This window comes from Cynocephalus volans, chromosome 1, assembly GCF_027409185.1.
Source record: "Cynocephalus volans isolate mCynVol1 chromosome 1, mCynVol1.pri, whole genome shotgun sequence".
NCBI lineage: Eukaryota > Metazoa > Chordata > Mammalia > Dermoptera > Cynocephalidae > Cynocephalus > Cynocephalus volans.
The window spans coordinates 7185971-7200050 of record NC_084460.1 but is presented as its reverse complement, the minus strand read 5'-3'; the positions used below and the strand labels follow the sequence as shown (position 1 = coordinate 7200050).

Below are 14080 nucleotides of genomic sequence, written 5' to 3'. Positions count from 1 at the left end.
GTCATCAGCATCATGCTGTAACCAAGTGAGCTAACTGACCAGCTCCAGACTTGGTTCTTAATGAATAGGAACCAACAGACCAGAGAAACATGCTCCAGGCAGCAGGAAAAGCATAAACAAAAACATGGTGCTGAAAAATATCACAGTGTATGCAGGCTACTAGCTCTTCAGTATTTCAGAGCATAAGATGGGGAGTAAAGAAAGATGAAGCTGGAGAAACAGGAAAGATTAGGTATGATGCCAATGCATGAAAGTAAAATATTAATATCCATCTGGATATAAAACGTTGTCTCTATATCATAGAAGTGAGTGTTTTTCCCTCAGTCTTGTTGAGTCTGCAAAGATCTTAGTTCTGTTGAAAAATTAATTCGACTTACCCCCCAATATGGCACTTCTTACACACCACCAGAACTCAGAGCAGAAAAAATAAATCTGAAATATCATCTGGCCAGCAGATAAACGCTCAGTTTGAATTTTGTTTAAAAAGAGTAGTATTATATTTGAAATTTAGTTCTAATTATCTGGCACCTTCAGTTAAAAAGCACAAGGGCAAAGTCATACAATATTTAAAAATAATACATTATCCCTTCTTGAACACATTAATATTTTCCTAGGAAAACCAAATATAAATTTTTAAATGGCTACAGCACAGTGAATAGTATTAGAGGAGGTAAAGCCAATCTTTCCTGTCCACTGCTAGAGCCATCATTTAGCCCAAATTTTTGAATCACGTACTAGGTACTCCACATAAGAGGGAAGGCTTACCTTGGTGAAGTTACTCATTGTCCCCTACAAGTGCTATACTAAATCCCCAAGCCCTGTCCCCTTATTCATGTAGATATACTGGTGTTCTTAACATAAGGGGGGGGGGGCAAGAAATGTTCTGTAAATATGATAAAAGGTATGAGAACTCTCCCTTAAAACTGTATTCATACAAAGAAGTGTACCATTTTAGGGGAAATTTCAGACTCCCTGAACCATCCACAAACTCCAGTATAAACCCCTGATCTGCTTCCATCAGGGTCTGGCTTAAAGTCCATCAACTCTGGACCACTGTATTCAATCTCCCTCTTATTTCTCCTGACTTTCCAGATAGCTCTGAGTCTGGGCCACACAAAATATCATAATGATATATTTTGTGCCCCGCTTTTCCCTAATTTTTTCACATGTAATAGCCATCTCCCCAGCTTGATTATAAATACTTCAAAAGGAGAAAACATGATTTAAACCTTTGTTATCCTCCAGGAGATGCCTAACATGTGCCAAGCAAACAGCGGAGCTCAATAAACACTTGGCTGATAGGAAAACTGGTCCTTTGGATAAAAAAGAAGCTCTGAACATTAGCTTTTTAATTTTCTCAGGGACTGTTAGGTACAGCTCTTTATTCATCTCGGTATTTCCACTCATACGAACTTCACCTGAGTTTTTGTTCTCCAAGGTCACATAGTGCTGGTGCTGAAGACAGAATTCAAACCCCCATCTTCTGACCCAAGTCACACTGTTCCGTCTACCCACAATGCTCTCTCATCCCCACCCCCCGATTCTGCTTGTCATTACCTTCTCATTACCTCTCAACTCATAGGATTTATCTGTTACTCTTTGCTATATAATATACAATAAATAGTGTGTATCTGTCTTATGTCTCTAACTAAAAGCTCCTGGAGACTAAGGATATGTTTTTATAACATTTTTGTTCTACTCGTTTCTTTTCTCAGTCCCACTCTTCCCATGTGCCTTACAGAATTCCATACATATTTATTCCATTAATGTTACTAATGTTAATGTTATTCTATTATACAGTATATATAATTAGTATGATTATATTAATATAATAATTAACATTAAAGTCTTTAGGAACTTAGACAAGTTAGTCCAGCTCTTGAATCTGGGGTCTCTCCCACTGAAATGTCTGTCATTTCTCTTTCTGCCTGACTGCAGACAGAACATTCTCTATGTGTACCATAATCTACTGTTCCGGCCCTGCAAGTCCCTCTGAAGAAGAAATACATTCATTTTCCAACTTCTACTGTAAACAGAGAAGAAAGACATTCAGTGGAGTTCTGAGCAGGACTGAATGGCTTCAGAACTACTCTTTCATAACCAAAGCTCAGCTGAGGCTACATCATAAATGGCGCAAACACATAAGATTCAGAACATAATAAACATCTATGTTCTAGCAGAGGTCTCTTGTTATTCTGAGTCATGTCCCCTCCAAACTACCTAAGCTGGACGCTAAAACTTGCCTAACTGATCCTTGCTGATTTTTGAACATAAGCCCTTCAATTCCTTCAAGCTATGACTATGCTTCTTTAAAGAAGCCTTTCGTGAATGAGCCCTACTTCACTGCACAGCTACCATTTCTTTTCCTTGTATTCCACAGGTCCTACTAAAAATCTGTTTTTACACCATGGCTCTCTTGATATTTATTTGAACATTTAAATAATTTGGCTCCTTTATGTTTAGGTTGTGTTTAACCAATCAGTACATAGCATGTTATTGTTTATGTTTTTCCTGCTGCCTGGAGCATTTCCTCAGAAAGAAAGACTCATATGTATAATTATTTTACAAGGAGGAAGAAAAGGTAGTAAAAAGAGTAGTAATAGTGTAAAGTAGCATAAAGTTCATATTTGCCCCTTATTAACTTTACATTAGGACACTTGTTTTATTTATCTGCTCTCTCAAAATCTCCAAATGAAATTAATATGTTTAGCAGCTGTATAATCCTCTATCCTCAAACCTCTGCAGTGTAGCTAACAGGAAAGTTAACGATGCATTGAAGATTAAATTTTTTTTCTTCATTATTGAAACTTTGGACATTTTAAAACTGAGAGTTTTGTCACTGTTGTTAACTAAAGCAGAAAAAGTTGGGGAGGTTAACAGAAAAACAATACTGAATAAATCTGTCAGTCTAACACTCTAAGAAGCAAGTAAGATAACCCTATTTTCTCAAATAATTTGCATTTGAGTTATGCAAAACAGTCAAAGAACATCAATGACCTTACTACAAGTGACTTAAAACAGTGTATTTACGTTAGTTTTCATTTACATTTAAAATTTTTCACTAACAAAAACCCTCAAAAAATGTTATTAACCATCTCTACCTCCCAACTGTGTTATCTGGAAACAAGAATGTAATTTCTTATGTTATTTACTCTCAGTCTTGATATCACATCTACTCTCACTTTCTGTTCACACTCCACAGTTTTGTAATCTGTTTTCATGTCATTCAAAAGCCTTACTGTTTATTATACAGCTCTTCAAATGGAAAGGTTATCCTAAGTGCTCACTGATAGGAATTCTCAACAAGTTATCCACACTTCTAAAAACAGTACTTCTAATAGCAAGAGCTAATTAAAAAAGCAAAATCAAAACAAAACAAAAAACAAGAGCTATAACAAAAAATGTAAGAATTTTTTTTTCTTGGCAGTTGGGCAGTAAGGAGATCCGAACCCCCTTGACCTTGGTGTTACAAGGCTGTGCTCTAAATTGGTCAGCCCTAAAAGGCTGACTATTTGGGCTCTAAGCCAAGACAATTGAAATGGACATTTCAAAACTTCCATCATAAAGAAATAAGAAGTTAACAAAACTGACACAGAATTTAGTATAAAATGTCTTTTCCCCTTATTTTTAACAGTTCAAAGCTAACAAAAGATTTACGAACATTCTTTGTTCCACATCTAAAGGATCTTTTCATCTCATCAAGACATTAGATCAACAAGTTTGTCAAATTATAACTTTGAAGTAATACACTGCTTAAAAGCCAATTCAGATGAAATAACTTTTTTCCTTGCTGTGATGGCCCTCCTACCTTACAACTTATTTCTGTATTTGGGACATGCGACATTTTAATGAAGATTCACCAAACATTGTCTGCTCTTATATAGAAGTCTTAAAGTAAGAACAGATAACCATTGAAACTTTTACTCCTGGGGACCAATTCATATAAAGAGCAAAAATATAAAAATAGTAGCTTCTCTCTTAACAATTACTGTCATTAATGAAGAATAAGCTTTCACGAAAGGTAAGAGCTGTTTTGGATAATACACCATCTAAAACTTAGTATACTAGAAGAATAACATCTACAAGTAGTCTTAGAGCCATTCCAACAATCTGAAGTGTCTTAACCACAAAGTACCTATATCATTGGCCCCACTGATATAAAAAACACCAAAGGAGTAACTTCAAGGGCTCAAAAATACAAAACTAGTTGGGATCAACCATCAAAGTTTAAATATGCACAAAGAATCAGAGAACTATGTCTTTTGTTTTTGTTTTGTCTTTAAATAAATAAAGCCCAGAGAGATTAAGCAAACTTGCCCAAGGTGCCTTAACTTGCTATGAGAACTGAACGTCAACAACAATGGGAAACCTTATATATAGTTCTTACCCTGGTCCCTTCTAAGGACTTTACTCAAGTTAATCTATTTAAACCTCACAACAATGCTATAAGAATAAGTCTTATATATATTTCCATTTTAACACAAAGAAACTGAAGCGAGGATAAGTAATTTTCCCAAAGTCATAAGGCTGGGATTCAAGCCCAGGAACTCTGCCTCCAAGGTCCACGCTTTTACCAACTATACTGTCCTAATCCTTAGGCTGAAGGCTCTGGAGTCCTATTCTGGTACTTTTCCTACTATATTATAGTGTCTCTTGAGTTTATGGACAAAAGTAGATAGAATAGGTTATTCTTGGTATTTTCTTCAAGCAAACACACAAAGATACATGCATGAAACTCTTCAATTAAAAAGGGAAGTAGAGAAGAAACTGATAGGAAGATAAAGAGAAAATTTTAATATTAATATAAAATAAAATATAAATATAACTTTGATTTGATGAACTAAGTAAAACAGCTTGGCAATCATTCAAAGAACCACTTCAAAATGTTCAGCAGCTGCTTCATGATGTCTGTACTGACTGCACTGTGTTTGACTTTTTTTTGTTTCAGATCAGTTACAAATTATTCCACCACCTCAAACAGTATTTCACCTTCTGAGTCATAGCAGCTAATGAGCTGAGCTCCTATTGATTTAACTTTTCCATCTGAAGATGCTTTGGCAAAATTCTAAAGCCCATCTACGTTAGTAAACTCATATAAGGACTCATTTCCCCTAAGATATGCCAACAAATCTTTATCTTACTTCTCAGCCCTTGTATAATATCTATCTCTCAAGCATTAATCATACAAAACGGAAACAGATCATTCAAATAGGACACTAGCAACCAAATGCCTCTCTGATCACTATTAACCTAAAATAAGAAAATGGAGAGTGTGAAAAATTCCAGAGAAGGAATTTTACACGCAACATGGTGACCAAGACCCACAAAAAATACACTTCAGAACTCAACACGGTAAACATCCACACACACATATACAACAGATTTCACAAAATAGTACTTACTCTTACTACACTAACTTGATTTTAGTTGTGACCCACTTAATTGATTTGAGATCACCTCCTATATGTCACCTCCCACATTATGAAAACTGTTCTAACAAATTCTTAACCTAGAAGTTTCCAAGAGACAGTCTTTAAATACCCTAGATTTAAAAAAAAAATTAAAAAAAAACCTTTTCATGGTTTGCTATTCTTAAAATGAGAAGCTTCAAAGAAAAGAGAAAAATGACAAAGATTCATTTTATTCAAAATACTTAAATATTATTATAGACATTAGATAAATCTCTCATAATAAGTACTTAGCATGGCACATAACCATGGAGAAAATAAAAAAGAAGCCTTACCACAGTGGGCTTGCATTGTCCTTTTCCAGAGACAGACTTACTTCGAATGCAGCAGGGCACTTGCAGGAGATGAGGGAGGAGAAAGGCGAGTGGGGTGGGGAGGAGGGAGCAAAGACAGTCAGGGAGAAGCACAGCACACCAACTAGTCTGTGTCCTAACTGGGCTCCAGGGCAAATAAAAGTCAGTATCAAAACTCAAAGGAAACCTCAATCAGCCTTAAGGAGAGGGGAAAAAAAACACACACCCTACAGACACATCTGACAACATGACATTTGTAAAAATGTAACATTTTCACAAAATGTTAACACAAGGCTAGCATTTGGCAGACCTGAGGCCAGAAACAAATCTTGTGATTTCCAATTCTGTTCTCAACCCACCATTCTTTGGCTAAAAAGGCAGAGTCTGTGTGGGTGGGGTGGGGGGGGGGAGGTAGAAAGAGAAAAACAAAAATCCCTCTCTTGTCATTTTAATGCCAATTTAAAAAATAATAGAAAGTTGTACTCCAGTTCTAGCTCTGAAAAGCTCACTGTTAATTATAGTTAAGATGTATGCTCCTAATTGAATCTAAATTTTTAACTGCACCTCAATTATTCCTTTCTTCTGCCTTCTCCTTGCACTCTATCTCACAGCACCTAACACACTACACATACTTATTTATATTATCTGTCTCCTTAACCAGATCTTAGCTCAAAAGTAGGGCCTACGTTTTATTCAACTTTTGAATGTATACTCAACATCTAGCATGGTACTTAGCACAGCACATGCAATCAATTAAGGTTTTGTGTATACTGAAAATCTCTCAAGGGCTTACACAGCATTAAAGATATTAACTAATTAATCTTCAGAAAATCCTTACAAAATGGGCAGATACTATTACTGATTTCATTAGTAAATTAGTTTATAAATAACCTGAAGAATATGCAGGAAGTGATTTATCTAAGGCCATGTAGTTAGACAACAATAAACACTAATAGGCCATTCTGCTTCTCAAGGAATACCAAAGAGAAAAAACACGAGTTGGTGCTACTTGTGTTTACTGCTCCACAGGAGTCTCAGCTTTCATAATCCATGTAGACATGTAGAAAGGGCATATAGAAATACGTTTCATCCTCATATGACAAGGAAGATCAGTAATTATGAGACTGAGAATCTTTTACATGTAAGGTATAGAAATTTTAACTATATGACTTAAGTCCACATTTGACGAATAATGCCCATGGGTGAAGTAACTAAGTACAAAATAATATAGATCCATGTTTTAAAAAAAGAAGCTTCAGCTTAAGGTCACTTTAAATTCAAACCAGTCATGTTAACCTAAACCTCAATAAGTGCTCTTCTCAATACCAGCACAAAGGAAAAACATCTCAAATATACTAAAAGAAGGAAACAATCACAAAACATAGATCCCAGTAAAAGCAAAACCATTTACAGAACTCCGAAAAGCATATATCCTAGACATTTCTGTTAATAATTCAGAGAACAAAAGATTATTTTTCTCTCTGCAAATCTAAAAGCCTGAGCCTGCTGGTTCCTAACCAACTACATGCTATCACTCCACTCATCCAACAGATTATGCTGCCGGCACCTCTTCCTTTTCTGCAGGTTTTCAAAGACAGTTCCACTTTGAGAGCTGGTGGGTTTGTTTCATCTTGATGCTGTATTCGAGTGGCTAAAGACAAACACATTCCCTGTGGAAACCATACTACAGACTTTATACATTAGACAGGAAACAAACAATTAGATGTGTAGTCAGACAATTCTCTTCTGGGATGGTTTTAAGAGTGGTCAACGTAGTGTTTAACAAAAAGTACCTTAAAGGAGATTCATGTTGACACCTTGGATCAGAGGATTAATTTTCACCAATTAGCCAAAAGAGCAAGACCTTGGTTTTAAAAACTGGCAAATAACAAAGCTTAGACCTAACAACATGAAATACTGATTGGGCATTCAAACTTAAAACGCATTTAAGGGCCGGCCTGTGGCTCACTTGGGAGAGTGTGGTGCTGATAACACCAAGGCCACGGGTTTGGATCCTTATATAGGGATGGCCGGTTAGAGAACTTGGGAGAGAGTGGTCCTGACAACACCAAGTCAAGGGTTAAGATCCCCTTCCTGGTCATCTTTTAAAACAAACAAACAAACAAACAAACAAAATAACACATTTAAAGTTAAAAACACATTTTAATTAATAATAAACTAGTTATCCATTCAGTAGCTTTTTTTTTAAGCACAGATATTTAACTTGAGTAAAATACTTATTTTTTCTCTAACAAATTATAATCACCAAACTTTGATGCACTACATCATAACAAAACCAAAAATTAAAAAAGGGATACATAATATTCCCTGCATTTTACGTCTTCCTTTGTTGTAAAGCACCATATAGGTTAAGTGGAAATTAACCTGGGGTATCCCCTGGCTCTTACACAAACCATATGCTACATTAGCCAAAATTTTAAAAAATTGGCGTGCTGCATAACAACGTTTTGGTCAGCGATGGACTACATACATGATGGTGGTCCCATAAGATTATAATGGAGCTGATTTCACCTCATGTTGTTCTGTTCATCATGGCCCCTAAGTGTACAAAACCCACTGCCAGTGCTGCCAGTGAGAGGCCACATGGAGTGACTGACCTGGAAATGAAACTAAAAGTGACTAAGGACTGTTAAGGTAGGAGATCAGTGATGGCTGCTGCTAGTCAAGCTTGTCCCATTCCACCACAGCTTCAGGATCATTCCTGAAGATCAAGAACAAAGTGACAGAGGCTGTTAAAGGATCTGCTTCACTGAAGGAAATGAGACGAATGAAAATTTGAGAGGAGCCTGTACCAGATACGGGAAACCTCTAATGGCTGGACTGAAGACCAGACACAGAAGCATAGCCCTCTCAGCACCATGACAATCACAGCCAAAGCAAAAAGTTCATCTGCTGTTTTGAAAGAAAAGGCTGGAACTGACTACAACCACACAGAGTGGCAAGGTGAACGAGAAAGAATAAACCTGTAAATAAACCTGTAAAGAATAAACCTACAATCAGTAAAACTAGGAGACACAGAGAAAGGCCTGCAAAAACAGACGCCCTAGAGAAGAGCAGCCACTGGGAAGTGCAAAAGCTGGGAGAAACTCCTGAGAGCAGGGCTGAGACCAAACACAGCTGAGCTTGCAAGAGTCAGTAGAAAAGGAGGAAGAGAAGGAATCAAGTAGGACGCAGCCAGGGCAGAGCTCAGAAAGCAGCAGCGAAACTCAGCTCCTGAGCATGAGAAGGTCACCCTGGGGGGGCAGGGTCAGGGAATACAAGAGAGGCTCAGAAGCCTCATGAGCCTGGTTTGCTGTGGAGAGAGAGAAAGTCGAGGCTGCACAGAGAGAAACTCATGGAAATGCCATATTTGAAGGAAGTCTCTGCGTGTGGGAAGAACACCGTGGTGGAAGGTAGTGCAAGGCCTGCTCCATCTGTAATAGCTAACAGTCAAAGAATATTATTTAAAGCTGACAAATCAAGTCAGAGGTAAAAGCTCATTTCACAGTACAAAGATAAATATTATGAAGATAATACTGTTGATTTAGTTGTGTTGGGGACGAGGAGGGAGGGGAGAGGAGCGAGCAGGCAAGGCTATCACTGCTCAAAGGCCCTGGGTTCTCACTGTACAGATCACCAAGGGTCTCAATCTGTAGCCTGCAACACTGCCCACAAGCGAGACTGTTACTCAGTCCCTTAAAAGCCTTGAAACCTGGCACTGACTTGGCCTCGTGATGGATGAAAGTCCTTTCAGGCATAGCTTACAGAATATGGATATAAAGAAAGAAAATATTTCTGCTCAGCTGTATATTGTTTGTGTTTTAAGCTAAGTGTTATTACAAAAGAGCCAAAAAGTTAAAAAAAAATTCCAAAGTTTATAAAGAAAAAAGTTAGCTAAGGTTAATTTATTACTGAACGAAGAAAAATTTTTTTTATAGATTTAGTGTAGCCTAAGCATATGGTGTTTATAAAGCCTATGGTATGTAAGGGAACGTCTGAGGTCTCCCCATTCACTCACCACTCACTCACTAACTCACCCTGAGCAATGTCCAGTCCTGCAAGCTCCATGCATGCTATGGTAAGTGCTCTATGCAGGTGTACCATTGTGTATCTTTTATGCCTTGTTTTTACTGTACCTTTTCTATGTTTAGACATGTTTAGATACACAAATACTTGCCACTGTGTTACAATTACCTGCAGTATTCAGTACAGTAACAAGCTATACAGGTTTGTAGCCTAGGAGCCACAGGCTGTACCATATAGCCTAGGTGTGTAGTCATCTAGGTTAGTGTGAGTAAACACTATGATGTTCGCACAACAATAAAATCACCTAATAAAGCATTTCCCAGAATGCATCCCTGTTGTTTAGCAACACGACTGTACTACAGTAGGATAAAAGTAAAAACAATAAACTCTCAAAAGTTCTTATTTTTAAGAGCAGCTTAACAAATATTTTTAGTCTCCTAAGACAAATGCTCATCATTTCATTCCATAAGCAGTTACCAAGCATCTAAACCTAATGTGTTCCATATTAGCATCCACATTAATTAAATTTCTACTTTAATAGCCCAAACCCTTAGATGCATAGTGGCTAAAGAGCAATAATATGTACTATATTTTATGAAAAGTACTGTCATTACAAAAATTACTAATTGTTGGGTTAATTACAACAAAAAAGATGGCTTAAAAAAACATGTCCAGGCTCAAAGAAAGAAAGAGAAAATCCCCAGGTTACAATGGAAAGGAAGAGAATAAAACAATAAACAGTGAGATTAAGCCAGGCACATAAGCAAAGTCTTTGCTTAAATGTCATTTTCTCAGTGAGGACTAATATAAAAATTCAGTCTCTATACTATATATCTTTCTTATTTTTTTTTTTCATGGCATATATCACCACCTGAAATACTACATATTTTAATTGTCAGTCTCCCTCCATTAGAATGTAAATTCCTTTAAGTCAAGGATTTTCTCCATTCATGCCTGTCTACTAAGAATCTAGAACAGAGCATGGTACATAATAGGCATTCAATAAATTGTTGAGTGATAAATGATTGCTTGGTACAAGTTGTAGTAAATAGATAAAATAAAATATAGAGACACATGTTGGAATGGATATACTGATATATTTTAAAGAATAGACTTTAAGACAGAAAAAAAAAAAAAAACCCACAAAAAAACATTTTTAGGGACAAAGACCACAACTATAATGACAAAAGGTTCAATTCACCAAGAAGATTCAATAATTGTAACTGGCAGTCACCTAACAAAATAACCTGAGAATACATATACCCCAAATAGAACTAAAAGGAAAACTGGAAATCTACCATACCACAGATTTGAGCATATCTCTGTTAGTAAATAATAAATCAACTAGGCAAAAATTGGTAATGACACAAAAAATTTAAACTACAATTATCAAGATTAATTGAATGTCAATGGACACATATAGAACACTTCATCAACAATTAGAGAATATACGTTCTAAAGTGTTCATGGAAAAAAAAAAAAATATATATATATATACATAAATTGACCATGAACTAGACCATGAATTGGGTTTCAATGCCATGATGACCATGCATTCTGATGAAATGTAACTGAATTAGAAATTGATAAGAAAACAATTTTAAAGCTATAAACATTAGAAATTTAAAAATACATTTCTAAATAATTCAAGAGTCTAAGAACATATAATAAAAAATTTTAAATAACTGAACAAAATCAAATAATAATAAAATTACATTACCAAAAATTTATGAGATGTAGCTAAAGCAGTAATTTAAAGAAAATGTATAGCCTTAAATACTAATGATAGAAAAACAGGCTGAAAATTAAAGAGCTAAACAATCATCAAAAGAAGTTAGAGAAAACTGGTTAACCTAAGGAAAACAGAATAAGGGAGGTAGAGATAAAAGCAGAAATTATACAAAAGGATAGATTTGTTAAATAAATAGAAATGAAAGTTAATGGAAATGTTCTCTGTCTTGTATCGGATAGTACCTAAAGATGTACACAACTATCAAAACTCAGCATACTAAACATTTAGGATATGTGCATTTTTACTGTATACAAATTATACACCATTGTAAAAAATTAAAACAAAAAAGAGAAGAAATAAATGATACTAGAAATGAAAAGTGAGAGATATGGCTCTATATGTTGCAGAGATTGAAAGAGAGAATATTTTTGAGACATTCAGAAATCTGAATGGAGAAAGGATATTTGACGATACAGAGAAATTATTTTTTGTTGTGATTATGGTATTGTGTTATGATTATGTTAAAATAAAAGAGAACCTTTAATTTTTGTAGATACATACTGAAATTTTTATAGAAAAAATTATATAATGTCTGGATTTAGTCTCTAAATAATATAAAGAGGGGCTGTGATTAGGGTATGAATAAAGCATGATTGGCAACAAATTAATGGTTACTGGAGTTTAAGCCATATGCGTTCATTATAATATCCTTTCTATTTTTGTATATGTTCAAAGTTCTCCAAAAAAGTTTTTTTAAAAAGTAAGTTAGAGAACTAAAAACTAAAATCCACTGTTGCCTCCCCGCCAAAATAAAAGGGTACGAGGAACAGCTCTATGCCAACAAACCTGAAAATTTAAGGATAATATCCTAGAAAAGTGATCAAAAGTTGTTAAGAAAAGCCAGAAACATTCCCTCAATGAAAATAACAGATAGTTTTACAGGCAAGTTATAGGAAGCAAGACAAAAATAATTTGGATCTTATACAAACTATTCATTCCAGAGTATAAGAAAGAGGAAAACCTCTCCCCAACTCAACTGATACAACTAAATGATTGAAACAATTAAAAGCATTTGTTTTAACATCAGGAAAAAGGCAAGGATAACTGTTAACACCAATTCTACTAATATCGCACTAGAGATCCTCATTAGTGCAATAATTTTTTTAAAAAGTTAAGACCCATAAAGGAAAAAAAAAGTCATTATTTACAAATGGTGTGACGGTCTATGTAGAAAACCCAAAGGAACCCAGAGATAAATAATGAGAATCAATAAGAGTTTAATAAAATTGCTGGATGTAAAATCAATATAGAAAAATCTTTCTTACATAAGAAAGCATTTCCATACATCAGCAAGAAAAAAAAAAAAGGTCTTAGGAACATATTTAACAAGGTATGTATAAGATTTCTATGAAAGAAATCTAAAATAATCTTTTGTGGCCTTTTTTTAAAGATTTAAATAAATGAAGGGATATACTATTCTGATAAACGGGAAGACTCAATATCGTAAGATGTCAGTTATCCTGAAAATTACAGGTTCAATATAATTATAATCAAAATTTCTTAAGTTTGATAACAAAATTCTAAAGTTTATATTGAAAAACAAAGAGCCATTTCAGATATGACATCCTGAATAATAAAATGGAAATTCTTCAGTAAGAAAGGGAGAAAGAGTACAACAAGGAGTTTGATCTGCACGTGACTGTGAACAATTAATTGAGATAACTCACTACCTTCAGACCAGCCAGGAAAAAAGCAAAAGTTATAGTAATTAAGACAGTGCCGTTTTGGCATAGAGAGTGACCAACAGGCCAAAGGAATGGAAAAGACAGCTAAGATAAACACAAACACATATGGAAACTTGAATTAGTTAAGGAAAACCCAATCAATAAATGGTGCTGGGACACCTTATAATCTGCAAACTAGATCCCTACCTCAAATCATATAAAAAATTCCAGGTAGATTAAATGCAAAATGAAAAATCATAAAGTTTTAGGAAGTAATATAAGAGAATATCTTTATGATCATGAGATTAAAAAAGCTTTCTTAAGAAGAAAAAAAGCATAAACTATAAAGAACAAGATTCATAAACTATATGGAGATTTATAATTACTGATCCAGAACCTAAAAGGTAAAAAGAAAGCCACACACACTGGGAGAGCATATTTGCATATAAAGAAGGAAAGACTAATCTCAAAATATATAAAGAACTACCACAAAGAAAACAATTCAATAGAGAAGTGGGCAAATGACATGAAGCCAAGGTACTCCACGAATGGCTCATAAAGAGGCTAAAGCTCCTTAGTGCTTACAGAAATGCAAATTAAATCCATAGGGAGCTATCATGTTATACCCATTATTAATTAAAAATTATTATGTCTCTAAATACAGTGTGGTATCCTGGATTAGATCCTGGGACAGAAAAAAGACATTGCTGGAAAATGGGTAAAATTCATATAAAGTCTGGAGTTTAGTTTATTTAATGTAATATTAAACAAATAAAAATCTCTTAGTTTTGACAAAGGTACCACAGTTTTGTAAAATGTTAACACTAGGGGAAACTG

At 35.0% G+C, this 14080-nt stretch overlaps 1 protein-coding gene across 7 annotated transcripts in view; it reads right to left on the bottom strand.

Annotated features, from left to right (window-relative positions):
• Positions 1-14080, bottom strand: part of BCL2L13 (BCL2 like 13) — an 85628-nt gene that overhangs the window by 9047 nt on the left and 62501 nt on the right. The gene's annotated exons all lie outside the window — the stretch shown is intronic.